The 14,820-nt window shown below is 47.0% G+C and overlaps 1 protein-coding gene across 1 annotated transcript in view; it reads left to right on the plus strand.

Annotated features, from left to right (window-relative positions):
- The window catches only part of CCNB1IP1 (cyclin B1 interacting protein 1), a 570,334-nt gene that overhangs the window by 93,531 nt on the left and 461,983 nt on the right, over window positions 1-14,820 (plus strand). The window lies entirely within an intron of this gene.

Here is a 14,820-nt window from a genome sequence, read left to right on the forward strand (position 1 = left end):
GCTTCGGGGCTCCGGAGTTTACTCGAGATACTTCCTCGTGAAGAAGAAGACGGGGGGATGGCGCCCCATCCTGGACCTGCGACGTCTGAACAAGTTCATCAAGGCGCAAAAGTTCCGGATGGTCACCCTCCAGCACGTCCTGGGTCAGCTGGAGGAAGGAGACTTCCTGTCGTCATTGGATTTGGAGGATGCCTACTTCCATATTCCCATCCTAAAGGGGCACCGAAAATTCCTCAGGTTTGTGGTCCAAGGGCGTCACTACCAGTTCAAAGCCCTCCCCTTCGGACTACGGTCGGCACCCAGGGTATTCACCAAGTGCCTTGCACCGGTGGCGGCGCAGCTGCGCCGCGAGGGGATCCACGTCTACCCCTACCTGGACGACTGGCTCATCCGAGCCAAGACGAGGGAGCTCGCCGTGGATCACACGGCAAGGACCGTCCAACTTCTCACGGACCTGGGATTCTCCGTGAACTACGCCAAGTCCCACCTGGTACCCGCGCAAAACGCACTGTTTCTGGGAGCGAAGCTCGACACAGTGTCCCTTCTGGCCTCCCCGTCGGAGGAAAGGACCAGGTCCATCCTGGGCAAGGTACAGCGGATGTTGGTTTCCGACGCGGCCAAGGTGAGGTCCATCAAGTCCCTCCTCGGAATGATGTCTTCTTGCATCTACCTCATTCCCTTGTGCAGGCTCCGGATGCGCCCGTTGCAGGAGTTCCTGGACGCGCGCTGGATCCAAACGACGGGCGGCTTCGAGGAGAGGATCACACTCGACGAGAGTTTCCGCCGAGCGGTCCGGTGGTGGGGCATCCGCGCGCATCTGACGGCGGGCATGGGCTTCCAGACCCCAGACCACCAGGAGACAGTGACCACGGATGCCTCCCTGAAAGGGTGGGGAGCGCACACCGAAAATCTGCACGCGAGAGGCCTTTGGCTCCCGACGGAGAAGTCCCTCCATATCAACGTCCTGGAGCTCCGTGCAGTGTTCTGGGCCCTCAGGTCCTTCCTTCCGTCCCTCAAGGGCAAGGTGGTGAGGATCTTCACCGACAACACCACCACCATGTTTTACATCAGGAAACAGGGCGGAACCAGGTCCCCAGCACTGTCCAAGGAGGCGCAGGACCTGTGGCATTGGGCCGTCGCCCAAAGGATGTTTCTGGTGCCGTTTCATCTGGCAGGGATAAAAAACACCATCGCCGACTCACTCAGCAGGGAGCTGCGCTCGTGCCACGAGTGGGAACTACGGCAGGATCTAGTGGATCGCCTCTTCCGACGGTGGGGCACACCCCAGATCGACCTGTTCGCGACGGCGACGAACTCCAAGTGCCGGAGGTTCGCCAGCAGGTTTCCCCAGGCGAGGAGCATGGGCGATGCTTTCTCGTTCCCCTGGGAGGGCCTGTTCCTCTACGCGTTCCCTCCTTTGCCACTGCTAATCCGGCTCGTCAACCAGCTCAAGAGGTCACGGTGCAGGATGATCCTCGTTGCACCTGCGTGGCCGAGGCAGATATGGTTCCCAGACCTTCTGGACTTGTCAGCGTCCCCGCCAATCAAGCTGCCGGTGGACGCGGATCTACTCTCCAGGGAAGGAGGCGCCATCCTCCACCACGACCCGAAATCGCTGAACTTGCAGGCCTGGCTCCTGCAGCGCTAGAGTTTGGAGGATACGACATACCGGCCGACTGCAGAGAGGTTCTTGCAAAGGCCAGGGCGTCCTCGACTCTTAAATGCTACGGACACAAATGGAAGAGGTTCTCTGTCTGGTGCCACGCACAGAAGATTAACCCTCTACGGATTACGGCTCCCCAGGTACTGCCGTACCTGCTGACGCTGGCCAAAGCTGGACTGGCACACGCGTCCATCAAGATTCATCTTGCTGCGATCTCCCGATACACCAGAACCACGGGCCGGACGTCCTTGTGGTCTCATCGTCTGGTGAAAGAGTTCATGAAGGGACTGTTCAGATCGTTCCCGCCGGTGAAGGCTCCGGCCCCGGCGTGGGAGCTCAACGTGGTGCTGACCAAGCTCATGGGACCTCCTTTCGAGCCTCTGCACTCGGCCCCATTGAAGTTTCTGTCGTGGAAAACAGCGTTTCTTGTGGCCATCACCTCCGCACGACGGGTGGGAGAGATCCAGGCCCTTTCCTGCAAGGCCCCGTACTTGACTTTTCACGACACGAGGGTAGTGCTCAGGACGCACCCCTCCTTCATGCCCAAGGTACCGTCGGACTTCCGTCTCAACGAACCCTTGGTGTTGCCTGTGTTCTTCCCGTCGCCTTCGTCGCCGGCTGAGAGGACTTTGCACTCGCTGGATGTGGCTAGAGCGCCGAAGTTCTACGTGGACCGCACGAAGTGTTTTCGGAAGACGTCACAACTCTTTGTGAACTTTGGACCTGTCAATCAGGGGAAGGCTCTCTCGAAGGCTTCCATTTCCAGATGGCTCTCCGGCTGTATCATGTACTGTCATCGGTTGGCAAACCGACCGCTGCCTGGCAGTCCGAGAGCCCATTCCACCAGAGCGATCGCAGCTACCACGGCGTTCCTTTCTGGTGTGCCCCTGCTGGACATATGCAGGGCTGCTACGTGGAGGTCGACGCACACCTTCACGAAATTCTACTGCGTCGACCGGGATTCCAGGGAGGAGTCCAGGGTCGGCCAAGCAGTGCTGCGCAACCTGTTCGCCTGAGGTGAGCCTGGTGAGGAGGTAAGATGCTTAATGTTGAGTTTGATGTAATGCTTAATGTTGAGCCTTTGCCACCTCCCGTGGTTGTGCATGTGTGTACTGCTATGTATTCTTTATTCATGAGCATGTGAATCCATGCCAGACCCCATGCTGGAGAAGGAACAAGTTACTTACCTGTAACTGTTGTTCTCCAGCATGGGTCTGGCATGGATTCACATGCGAACCCTCCCGCCTACCCCTCTGTGGCTCTTCACTTGGTCATACTGCCACTTCACGTGCTTCCAAATCTGAAGATGGCTGCCAGAGGCGGTGCTTAGGTAGAGGGCAGTCATTGGCTGTGGTCAGTATGACGCAGAGACCAGTGATTGGTTATTACTACGAAAGACAGATCAGAAACGAAACTGATACTGGTTTTTTCTTTACCGAGGATTCCCAGCCTGACGACGGGGAATATTCATGAGCATGTGAATCCATGCCAGACCCATGCTGGAGAACAACAGTTACAGGTAAGTAACTTGTTCCTACTTTAGCCTTTGATGCTGAAGAAGCCAAACGTATTCTGTCACTCATTAAAGACACTGAAAAATCGCTACAGAGCAAGGTTAGTCCAGACCGCCTTGTATTCCAGCTGGAAAAACTCATTAGGAAGGAGATCTCGCAGAAACTACACGCGAGCATGTTAGTAGAATATTTCAAATCCAAAAGGATCCCTAGGGGATTGAGGGTCTACCTCCGACCTACACTGTGTAGTGAAAACAAAGCATTCATTGAAAAGTGGGACCGTATCCTGAATAAATGCTCTCTGGTCCTCATTTTGTTAACAATAGAGGAACTATCCAAGTCACTAACTACTATTGACACGGACATTGTCAATCTAAAAACCCAACTCAGTGAATTTAAATCCTCTGAAGAACTAGCACAATTGCTGGTAGATATTAATGACAAACTAGCTTCCTATAAATCAGACATCGAACAAAGAAAACTAAGGAAATTCAAAAGGGATACCTTTGACTATATGAACGATATTGTATACAACTGGCAGGAGTACTATCACCATAGGAACCTCAACAAAACAAGACCTAGGAATCCAGATTCATCAAACTCTGGGAATGATAACAGCTCTGGCAGCATAGGTGAACCAACACATCCAGGCACTAAGAGCTCAACAGTTGAGAAAGCGAGTAGACCAACACCACCATCTATCGAAGGGTCTCTACCCACTGAATCAGCCATTATAACGCCGGGCATTGACTCACCAAGATCAGAGGACACTGGGGTTTTTTTAGGCCTCCGCGACAAATCAAGAGAAAAACAAGGAGAGGGCAAAGCAAAACAATAAAAGCAAAACAGATGAGTGAGAATTTAGTAGTTAACATCTCCAAGAAAGTTCTCACTAGTGATCAACTTGAGATGCTAAACCACGGACTATCATTCATCCCTACTAACAATACCACCCTATTTGAGGAGAAAATATGCCTTCATAGGCTACTAAGAAAGCTCAGACTAAAAATTTTTTTTGAGTCCGATGAAAATTTGAATAACCACCAACCAGAGGGGGAAACATTGGAAATGCGTCCGAAAAGTAACTTCGATCCTCAGATTCAGAATTCTATCCTCAACCTCTTTGAGAAAAAAGTTATCACAGATTTGAAACGGATTAACTATTAAATATCCACCCCCATCAATGCGAAGAAGTGCCAATTAGATCATGTGGAAGCATTGGCAAAGGATGAATCCTTAACAATAAAACCAGCTGATAAAGGCGGCGCTATTGTTGTCATGGACACTGAGGACTACACAAAAAAGTGTCTGTTATTACTCAATGAAGCTGGTACCTACACCAAACTCAGTGGTGACCCAATCATGAGAATAAAAGCGTTGATTGAAGACATTATTGAGGAAGCCTTGGAGAATGAATGGATTAGTTGTAAAACAAGTGAATTTATAATTAACCATCATCCCATTACACCGGTATTTTATGGCTTGCCTAAAATCCATAAAAATCAAGACCACCCCCCATTAAGACCTATTGTGGCTGGTACAGACAGTATCTTTGACCCACTATCCATCTATATAGATCGATTACTTCAACCACTCATACAGAACATCCCTACATATCTGAAGGATACGACGGGTTTCCTAAACTGTATTCAAGAAGTCAGAGCACTTAGTTCGGATTGCATACTATTCAGCATGGATGTGTGTAGTCTGTACACCTCCATCCCACATGAGGAGGGCATTCAAGCAGTAGAATGGCTGCTATTAAACTCACAGGCGCCAAGGGGTGACCCACAGTTGATTGTAAAACTTCTAAGCTTAATACTGAACAACAATTATTTCAGATTCCGAGGGAACTTCTATCTTCAAGTCACGGGAACATCAATGGGGTCAGCAATGGCCCCGGTGTATGCGAATACTTTCATGTATAGATTTGAGCACAGGTATGTCTTGGAAAATGACGATTGGTCAAGCAGGATATTAGTATGGAAGCGCTACATTGACGATATTTTTGGAATTTGATGTGGCTCCCATGATGAACTGACTACTTTCTTCAACTTCTTAAACTCAGTACATCGGAGCATCAAATTCACGATGGAGGTAGGTACTCCATCCCTACATTTCCTAGATGTCAGCCTGGAGATCAAGAATAATGTAACTGCCACGAACGTCTACCATAAACCGACGGACGTCAATAACTTATTGCACTTTTCGAGTTTTCATCCGAAGTCAATGCTAAGCAGTTTACCATACAGCCAAATTCTTAGACTGAAGAGAATTGTCTCTGACCCAGCGGGGCTGGATGTGGAATGCACTAAGCTATTGGACAAATTTGAAAAGAGGGGATACCCACAACCCATTTTGGAAGAAGCAAAAGAGAGATCCTCTAACATAAGTAAGGAACAACTTCTCACGCCTAAAATTAAAAACAAGGATACTCCACTACTTTACATCTCCAAATACTCCCGTCAAAGCTTTCAAGTCGGTAGAGCCATTAAGAAACATTGGAGCATTCTACATAATGATCCACTACTGGAAAAGCTATTCCCCAAATACCCAATGATGGCCTTTAAAAGAGGCCAGAACCTGAGGGATAAACTTGTGAGAGCGTAAAAACCTCCCAAAGATAGAAAAATGCTTCTACAAACAAGGAAAAAGGGCACATTCCCATGCTTGGGGTGTTCCCATTGTAACAACGTGATTAAGGGTGAAAGCATATCACATCCCCTTACGGGCAAGAAATTCAAATTCAGAGACTTCGCGACCTGTATGTCGACAGGAGTTATCTATACAATCAAATGCCCTTGTGGCAAACTGTATGTGGGCCAGACCACAAGAGCGGTTAAGGAGAGGATAACCGAACATAAATCCAACATTAGGTGCAAAAACACAAAATCCCCATTGGCAAGACATTTTTTGGAACATCATCACACGATTGCCCAGATCAAGTTTCAAGTTCTGGAGGTCGTCAAGAAGCCACATAGGGCTGGGGACTACCAATCCATCCTCTCCCGCAGGGAGAAGTTTTGGATACACCAGCTAGACACACTTAACCCACAAGGGCTCAATGAGGAATTTTCCCTGAGGTGTTTTATCTGAACTTGACCTTGCTCCATGTTCTCCTATAGAACAATGGTGCTAACACACTGTAGCGTTTTAAGATATCTTCTTTCACTGTCCTCTCTGGTCTATACTGTGTGTGAGTAAAGACAGTTTACCTTGTTCACACTCTTTCGAAATTCCTTTCTGTTTCTTTAATGGTTTTGACTGAATTTAACTATAATGGAATCCACTCTAATGTACTTATTGAGTGTGATTTCTGTCTTCCACAGTGGAACAACTGTTAAAACCATATGAGTCCGGGACATGTCGACCGGCCCACTGTTTAATTTCTTATGTCCTAGAATGCGTTGCTTCTGCCTTTTAACGCATTGATAGGGAGTTGGTATTCATGCTGCTCCATTGGGGGCGTGTCCATGGTTACACCAGTGCACTTTTTAGTTTTTATAACATATAACATGTCCTGTATTTAGGTTTATTTAACATACACTAGAGCTCCCACTTGGGAGGTTTCCCACTGTGGCCATAGTACTCAGCACGTATATTCATTTAACCTAGATTATCCGTAAAATAATTTATCTGGGGTCCTTTGACAACTAACATAATTAGAATTCCCTATGAGACTCATCCCGAACATACTGTCCAATCTTACAATGTGGATTATTGCTTGTTGTAATCGAACAGCATGCTCTTTTCCGTTGTGCAATACACTTTCCACAATGGCGCTCATTTTAACACCAGCATTTCAGCTATGGTGCACATGAAGATTTTACTTAGTCCTTTTTTTATCTTCCCCACACACACACTCGGTTCTGGATGGGCTGGTGTCTGTGTAGATCGTTGCCAGGGAGACGCTGAGACCCTCCACAGTCCACACAAGCTTCTTATCCCCCCGATCGGGAGGCGCTCGTATTTTAGTTACATTGAGCAACAGAAGCGGCTTCTGCTTTCACACGCGATCGTATAGCTTCATTGAAACTACTTGGCAGAGGTAAATACAACAGGATATCAATGGCGCCTTACCTATTTCAAACTACGATCCATTAGATCCCCTCTTTCCACTGGGGAGCATTCTGAATTGTTTGCTTCTTTCATGTTTACAGCCGAGCACTTTAGATTTTGGTTTCCGAGGATATTTTGGGACATATGAATATTTCTGGGCAAGCAGTGCATCCGCACGTGTAACTCCCGTTTTAACTTGCAGATTGTAAGGTAAGCAAGAGCTCTACATATGCTTCCATTGTTTTTTCACGCCCGTTATGCACTTATGGACCTAATTCATTTCTACTCATCTCTATTCATAAGGGACTGCTGTCCCTTTATTTCTTTGTTGTTAGCGTTTTCTGTGAACAAACTTTAAATATAATAATTGTTTTTGACCAATTACATGTATAATGAATATCCAAACTCTTAGAACCGCTTTATTTATGTCTCATGTATAGGCATCTTGCACGCCTGAGACGAGGGTTTTCTCCACCGCCTGGCGGGTAGAACTGAGAAACACGAGTTCACCAAACTTTGAGGGTTTTCTTACGCCTCACCTCCACTATACTTAAGGTATGCCGCAACTCTACTTTTTTGGCACACACTCCTTGGAGATGTTTCTCACAGATGGGTAATCACCTCTATTCCTTTGATTATTTCCTGATATAGAACATGGATTTGTTCCTGGTGCACTGGCCACAGTGGGTACCCCTTATTGGGGAGTAACGTTTATGAATACCTCAGATAGTTACATTTGAACTACTCCAGTTAGGATATACCTATATATGTGAATTTGATGTGGGTTCAATAAGGACCATTATGTTTAGCACTTTACATGCGTATATTATGTTTGTTTAAATGTTGTTTTTCATGTCTGTTTAGGTTTTGCAGTCCAAACCCAATAGGCTCAAGAAGAAGGGATGAATATCCCGAAACGCGTCAGCCACAAATTGTATAAATGGACTATCATTGTTTACTGTTTTCATGTTTTTTTGTAGACAGTCATTTTGGCTTTTTCACTTCAAATCTGTATGGTGAATTTACTGTGACATTAATTAAAAACCTCCCCCTGTTTTTGGGTTTTTTTACAAAATCACTGAGTGTTCAGTCTTACTACTAACTTGATCAGAATATTATTAATTAACTACAACAAATGCATTTAAAATTGCTGAACCATCAATTGATACAACCACGATATGGCAGACGGGTTTCGGTCATTTAAACTGCGGGCATTGTAATTAGATATCTTTGGTGGAGACACTGTGTTGTTTTGCATTCCACCCTGTGGCTCTTTCTTTTCTAAGATGACAGCATTGGATGGTGTGGTATAATAACCCCATACAAGTTTAGTTCCGTCCCATACCAAAAAATCACCTTCCCTAGTATTGACACTTGCAGTTGTATTGGTCCCAGTGCTGTTAATCCCAGTGCTGTTAATCCCTCCCCCCTCGTTCATCTCAATAGAGATGAACGCTACAAACCAATATGTAACCAGGCCAAACATTATTATAAAAAACAACGTAATGCACACAGATAATCCACACTCATACGAATATCTGCATCTCTCATTTAATAATTCTCTCATTCTACTAATTCTATCCGTTGCAGGCTGCCCATTAGATGCCATGGTAGCTCCTGTTTGAGATATAAAAGTGCATTAAGTGCATGCATGTAAACATTTTGTTGGCACTATTAGTGCCAATATATATTGACAGGGAACGGAAGCGGGTAGGGTTTGTAGGGACGGGGATGCACAGACAAGGCTGTAAACACTTCATAATTTGATCACTTCATTAATTACATATAAGTCCACAAGATAAAAAGAAAAAACGTTTTTTTTTTTTTTTTCTCTCTGTAACATCTTAAAAAAAAAAGAATGCAAGTATACTTATCAGCCATTTTCCCATTCAGGTCCATTACTGTCACACATACACAAGTTCATATTCAGACATCCTGCTCAGTTGCATTGTTTGCTGTTGTCTGTGCCTCCTCTTCCACCTCCTCCTGCACGTTACTATATGCTTTTCGTACATCTGTCAAGTGCACCCAATATTTCAGGGCCTTTACTTTCACTGCCGTGGGCGTGCAGAACACTACCTCGTATGGGCCATGGAACCGCGGTGCATTCCATCGACGCACAAAACTCCTGACATAAATGAATTCGCCCGGCATCAGCTGTAGCTGTTGTTCAGGCTCCGTGACAGACCCTGTTATGTTTCCCTCCTCTCTAGTGAAGGGTGGAGAGAGCTGCTTTGATATTGCGCGCGCTGCCCTTGTTAATTTCTTCAAATAGTCTGTGAACTCTTCTCCCAATATCGCGGCGCTTCTGTGTGCATCCGAGTGTTCGCGCAGTGGGGAGTGTGCTGTGTACATTCGTCTCCCGGTCACGATCTCGTGCGGGGACAAATGGTGGTCTTTGCTTGGCTGATTTCTCAGCTCAAATAGCGCAAGGGGCAAACAGTAAATCCAGTTCTTTTTTAATGAAAAGCATAGTTTTGATAACCTGCCTTTTAATAGTCCGTTCATCTTTTCCACTACGCCGTTACTTTGAGGATGATAAATCGAGCACAATTTATGCTTTATTCCCAACAATGTAGTAACTTCCTTGAAAAGCTCATTTACAAAGTGAGTGCCGTTATCCGAGCGAATCACGTCACAAATTCCCCAGCGCGGGAACACTTCCCTCACTGGGAATTTTGCAGCGGTTTTGGCATCAGGTCGTGCACATGGGCCTGCTTCCACCCACCTCGAGAATGGGCATACGACCATGATCATGTAACGTGCCCCATTACACCTTTCTCCCATGTCCGCGTAGTCAATATGTAGCTCTCTGAATGGGCCAATGGGTTTTGGAATTGTTCCCCGGAGCGTGCGTAATGTCATTCCTGAATTGTATATCTGACATGTTGTGCATTCCAGTGTCAATCGAGATATGTGCTCCTGAAGACAAGGCACGAACCATTCTTTCTGTATTTCTGCTGCGATGTGCTGTTTGGTATTGTGTGCAGGGAAGTGTAGTTGTTGAAATGCAATTTCCAATAACCTAATTGGCATTACCACTTTCCCTGAGTTGTTTTGTCGCCACAGTAAGTCTGTCGCCGACTTGCTGCACCCTCGTTTTGTCCACATCAATTTTTCGTCTGCACTAGCTCCTTCCTGCAATTCTAGTATTTGTGATATAGGCATCATGTTGTAGCCTTCTGGGAGCTCTTCGTTTGTCTTGTGCTGCAGCACGTACTCACCTGCTTCATATTTCTGAAAATAGGAAGCCTCCTTGGCGGCAGCGTCCGCTGCCGCGTTTCCCAAAGACACAACGTCTGTGTTGGATGTATGTGCTTGGCACTTCACTATTGCTACCGCAGTAGGGTTTTGTAGGGCCTCAATTAACTCTTTCAACAATTCTGCATGCTGTACTGGTGTTCCGTCTGCCCGTCGAAATCCCCTCCGCCCCCATCTTGCTAGACCTCCATGTACTGTTGTCGTCATGTAAGCTGAGTCTGTATATATTGTCACTGCGCAACCCTTTGCTGCATGTAGTGCTTCTATGAGCGCAATCAGTTCTGCTGCTTGTGCGGAGTAATGTGATGGGAGGCGGTGCTGTGCTAGTGTTTCATACTCACCGTCTTCTAACCTCACTACTGCCATACCAACATGTTTTTCTCCCGTGTCCACGTCAATCGATGCAGACCCATCCACGAAGTACACTTCCCCCTCGCTCAGAGCGTTCTCACACACCACTGTGTCCTCCCCTCTTTCTCCTGTGTAAGTTGCACAGTCGTGCTCCTGCATGTCCTCTAGTGTGCACGCTTCTGTAATGAATGTTGCGGGGTTCACTGTCTTACATCTCACCACATGGATATTGGCGCTAGACAATATGATCTCATAGGCTGTTGCCCGCTGTGTTGTCAGTGTGCTTTTTGACCTCTCAAGTATTGCAAATAATGAATGTTCCACAAACAATGTCACAGGGCAACCCATTACTATTGTGGCACTTTTCTCAATTGCGAACGCGGCTGCAGCGAGTGATTGCTCGCACGCGAAATGGCCTTGCATTACGGCATCTAGAGTACCACTATAGTAAGCCAAAGGCTTGTGTCCTAGGGACGTCTTCTGTGTCAGTACAGCTGTCATGAGTGTTCCCTTGCAGTGTGAGAACAGGTAAAACTCGCGTCCATAATCAGGATTTGCGAGTACTGGAGCGCTTGAAATTAACTCTTTTAATGATCTAAATGATGCACTCATTTCTTCTGACCATTTTATATTTTTGTTCTCCTGTTGTGCTTCCTTGAGTGCTTGTAGTAGGGGTCTCGTGTATGCTGCATAATCTAATATCCATACTCGGCAATAGTTGCACATTCCCAAGAACTTCTGCATGTCTTTCACTGTTGTGGGTTCTCCTACTGATCTTATCGCTTCTACCCTATCGGGGATTATTCGTTTTCCATCTTTTGATATTAGCTGTCCCAAGTATAAGACCTCTGTCATGCAGTACTGTAGCTTTCCCTTGTCTACCTTGTACCCCTTGTTGGCCAATAGAGTTAGGAGTGTTGTTGAATCCTTTCTGCATGTTTCCTTGTCTTGTGCACACACTAGTAAATCGTCTACGTACTGAATGATTGTACTCTCAACTGATAGGTTACCCAAGTCTTCATGCAATATGCGGTTGAATATGCTTAGGCTCTCACAGTATCCCTGCGGTAATCTGCAATGTTCATATCTCTTTCCCCCTAGTGTGAACGCTGTCAGGTATCTACTCTCTTCAGCCAGGGGAATGGAGAAAAATGCATTCTTCAAGTCGACCACCGTGAAGTGTGATGCTGTTTTTGGGATACTGCATAGTATTGATGCAGGGTTCGGAACCAAAGGGAACTCCTTCTGAATTACATCATTCAAGGGGCGTAAATCCTGTATCATCCTCCAGGACCCTCCCTTTGCTTTTTTGATCGGGTAAATACATGTGTTACATGGTGAGTTTGAGGGCACTATGATCCCTTGTGCTAGTAGTGCATTTATTGTCTCTTTTATCCCTTCTTCAGCTTCTCGGGACAATGGATACTGTTTCACTCGGGGTAGAATTGCTCCTTGCTTTAATTTAATTATCACAGGTTGTACTCCATGCAACAGTCCTACATCATGGGGGCCTGTTGTCCACAAATTATTTGGTACAAGCCTCATGTCATCATCAAAGAATGACGGCGGTGCTCCTACCACTGCCATCAGTTGAACGGGGATTTCCCTGGCTTGAATCAAAATGTCACAGGGCATCGCTATTTCCATTACTATTTCACCATCCCCTTCTGCATCTGAAAAGAGATCCTCTTCTGTTAAGTCTCTTAGGGCGATGTTGGCATTCGTACACAGCACTGTACGCCACTCACATCCTTCCATATCTAATCCAATCACAGCAATCCTTTTCGCTGATACCTGTACAGCGTGCAAGTCTAATGATACCACTGATCCTGGTGCTGTGTCGGGGCACACTATGGGGCGGAAGAGGAACTCTGCTGGAATCCTCCAGTCCATTTTTCTCAGCTCTGGAATTATGAGGGCCAATGTCTTTAGCCCTTCGATAAACATTTCCTCATTTTCCGGCAACCCTCGTACTTCTTGTGTGGTTGTGTGGGCTTGTACTACCAACATTGCACGCAATGGGCATATTCCGGGTGTTGAACACACTATATCTCTCTCAGTGAATGATATGGTCATGTTGAGTTTACTCAGGAGATCCCTCCCTAATAAATTTATAGGTCAGTGTTCATAATACAGTAAGGGTGTCTTTACAGTCTTACCACCCACTGTTACATCCAATGCTTCTGTATAAGGAACTTCAATTACAGCCCCAGAGAACCCCTGCGTCTCTAACTTCCGGTTAGATAACGGGAACCGGCCCTCTCTAATGCATGATTTCTCCGCTCCCGAATCAACCATGAATATGAACTGCTTGTCTCCTATCTGCGCCCCTACCAATGGTTCCTCTGATGCATCGTAGGTGGTAGATAGAACTGGACACGCAAGTGTTCTCTGTGGGCTGTCCTATGCGGGGTGTCTCATCGCCCCCCCTTGATTGAAGACACTCCCCGAAACCACTGATACGCCGCTATAGGGTGCTGGTGCGGGGGCCCCGTTTGCTGTTGTCGCAAAAGGGTTGCCTGGCGTATACTGCATATTGTCATTGTTTTGTAGGTGGTTCTGTGTTCTATACTGGTGTCTCTGTTGTTGCTCATTATTTCCTTGACCTGGGTTTATCGGTTGTTGTTGTCCCATTGGAAGACCATATGGGCTCTCCGGGTGGGGATGGCCATAATGTTCTACCTCTTGGAACCCGTTGTTGGGTCTGCCTCTGCACACCCTAGAGTAATGCCTCCATCTTCCGCAGTTCCAGCAACTTCCTTGTGCACCTCTAGGACCCTGCCATCCATTTCCTCCCATTCCCCCGTACCCCGGTCCGCCTCCTCTTCGGCCCCTGTACCCACCTCGTCCCCCTCGAGGGGTCCACTCTTGCCACTGCGGACCTCCGCCTTGCTCCTGCTCGTTCCACTGCCGCTGTCCTGCTCCAGCCCAATTAGTTGCCATCCTTCCTTGTATTGCTACCAGCCCCTCCTCCTCTTCATCTCCCTCCCTGCTGTGTGGGAGCGCGGCTACTGCTGCTGCGACCTTCACCAACTTTGTCTGCACTAATTTCGCTTCGTCTGCCAATCTTTTCTGCGCCACCTCCTTCTCCCTTTCTTTTATCCTCTTACAGTGGTGCACTATTATGCTTTGGATTTCAGGCCATCCTTTCGCTTCAATGCCTGCTATCTTGTCAAGCGCCTTTTGCACCTCTTTTGGGAGCCCTCTTTTTATAATGAAGTAAAATAAAGATGTCGATTGATACCAGGGCGTGCCCGTTTCTGCTCTCCACATCTCTTGGACCCGGAAAATGTAATCCATAGCCTCCTCCCCGTCATTCATTGCACACTGCATTACTGACTGTAAGTCTGGCGTATCTGGAAACGTTTCTCGCAAGGCATCCCACACCCTTGCACGCACTGTGTTAAAGGAGGCCCCGTCATGGCGGTCGCAGTCTAATGTTACTCCCGGGAAACCGGCCTTGACCCATACTCTATCAGCCTGATCCCCCACTGCTGATACAAGCAAGCTCTTCACATCTCCTATTGCTAGGGGTACCCCGGCAGTGTGTTTCTCAAAGGCGTATATCCACTTACTTGCCCCTCCCGATAACGGGGGCAATAACTTTAATAAATTGGCCTTATCCATCTGAGCCCATGGGATGTAATTCGGTCTCCCTCCTCCCCTATGTATCAGCGGGAGCTGTAACTTTCCTTTCATCATGGTTTCTGTTCCAGTCTTCACTCCTGATGTTCCCTATGATGCCATTTTCCCCACCCTATTTCTCAATCATCCCGTCCACTCATCATCCAGTGTTCTCATTGAACATGTACCATCCCCCCTTCACTTCCCCCTCCCATTGCCATGCTCAACCTGTCGCTTTCTTCCAAATCGTCCCTTATATCACATAGTAGTTCCTCTCTGTCCCCTATAGGCCTTTCTTCATTATCAATACCTCCCTCTCGTGTCCCTACTTCAATTATTTGTGTCGGT

Source organism: Ambystoma mexicanum, chromosome 9 (genome assembly GCF_040938575.1).
Source record: "Ambystoma mexicanum isolate Mex_15411 chromosome 9, UKY_AmexF1_1, whole genome shotgun sequence".
NCBI lineage: Eukaryota > Metazoa > Chordata > Amphibia > Caudata > Ambystomatidae > Ambystoma > Ambystoma mexicanum.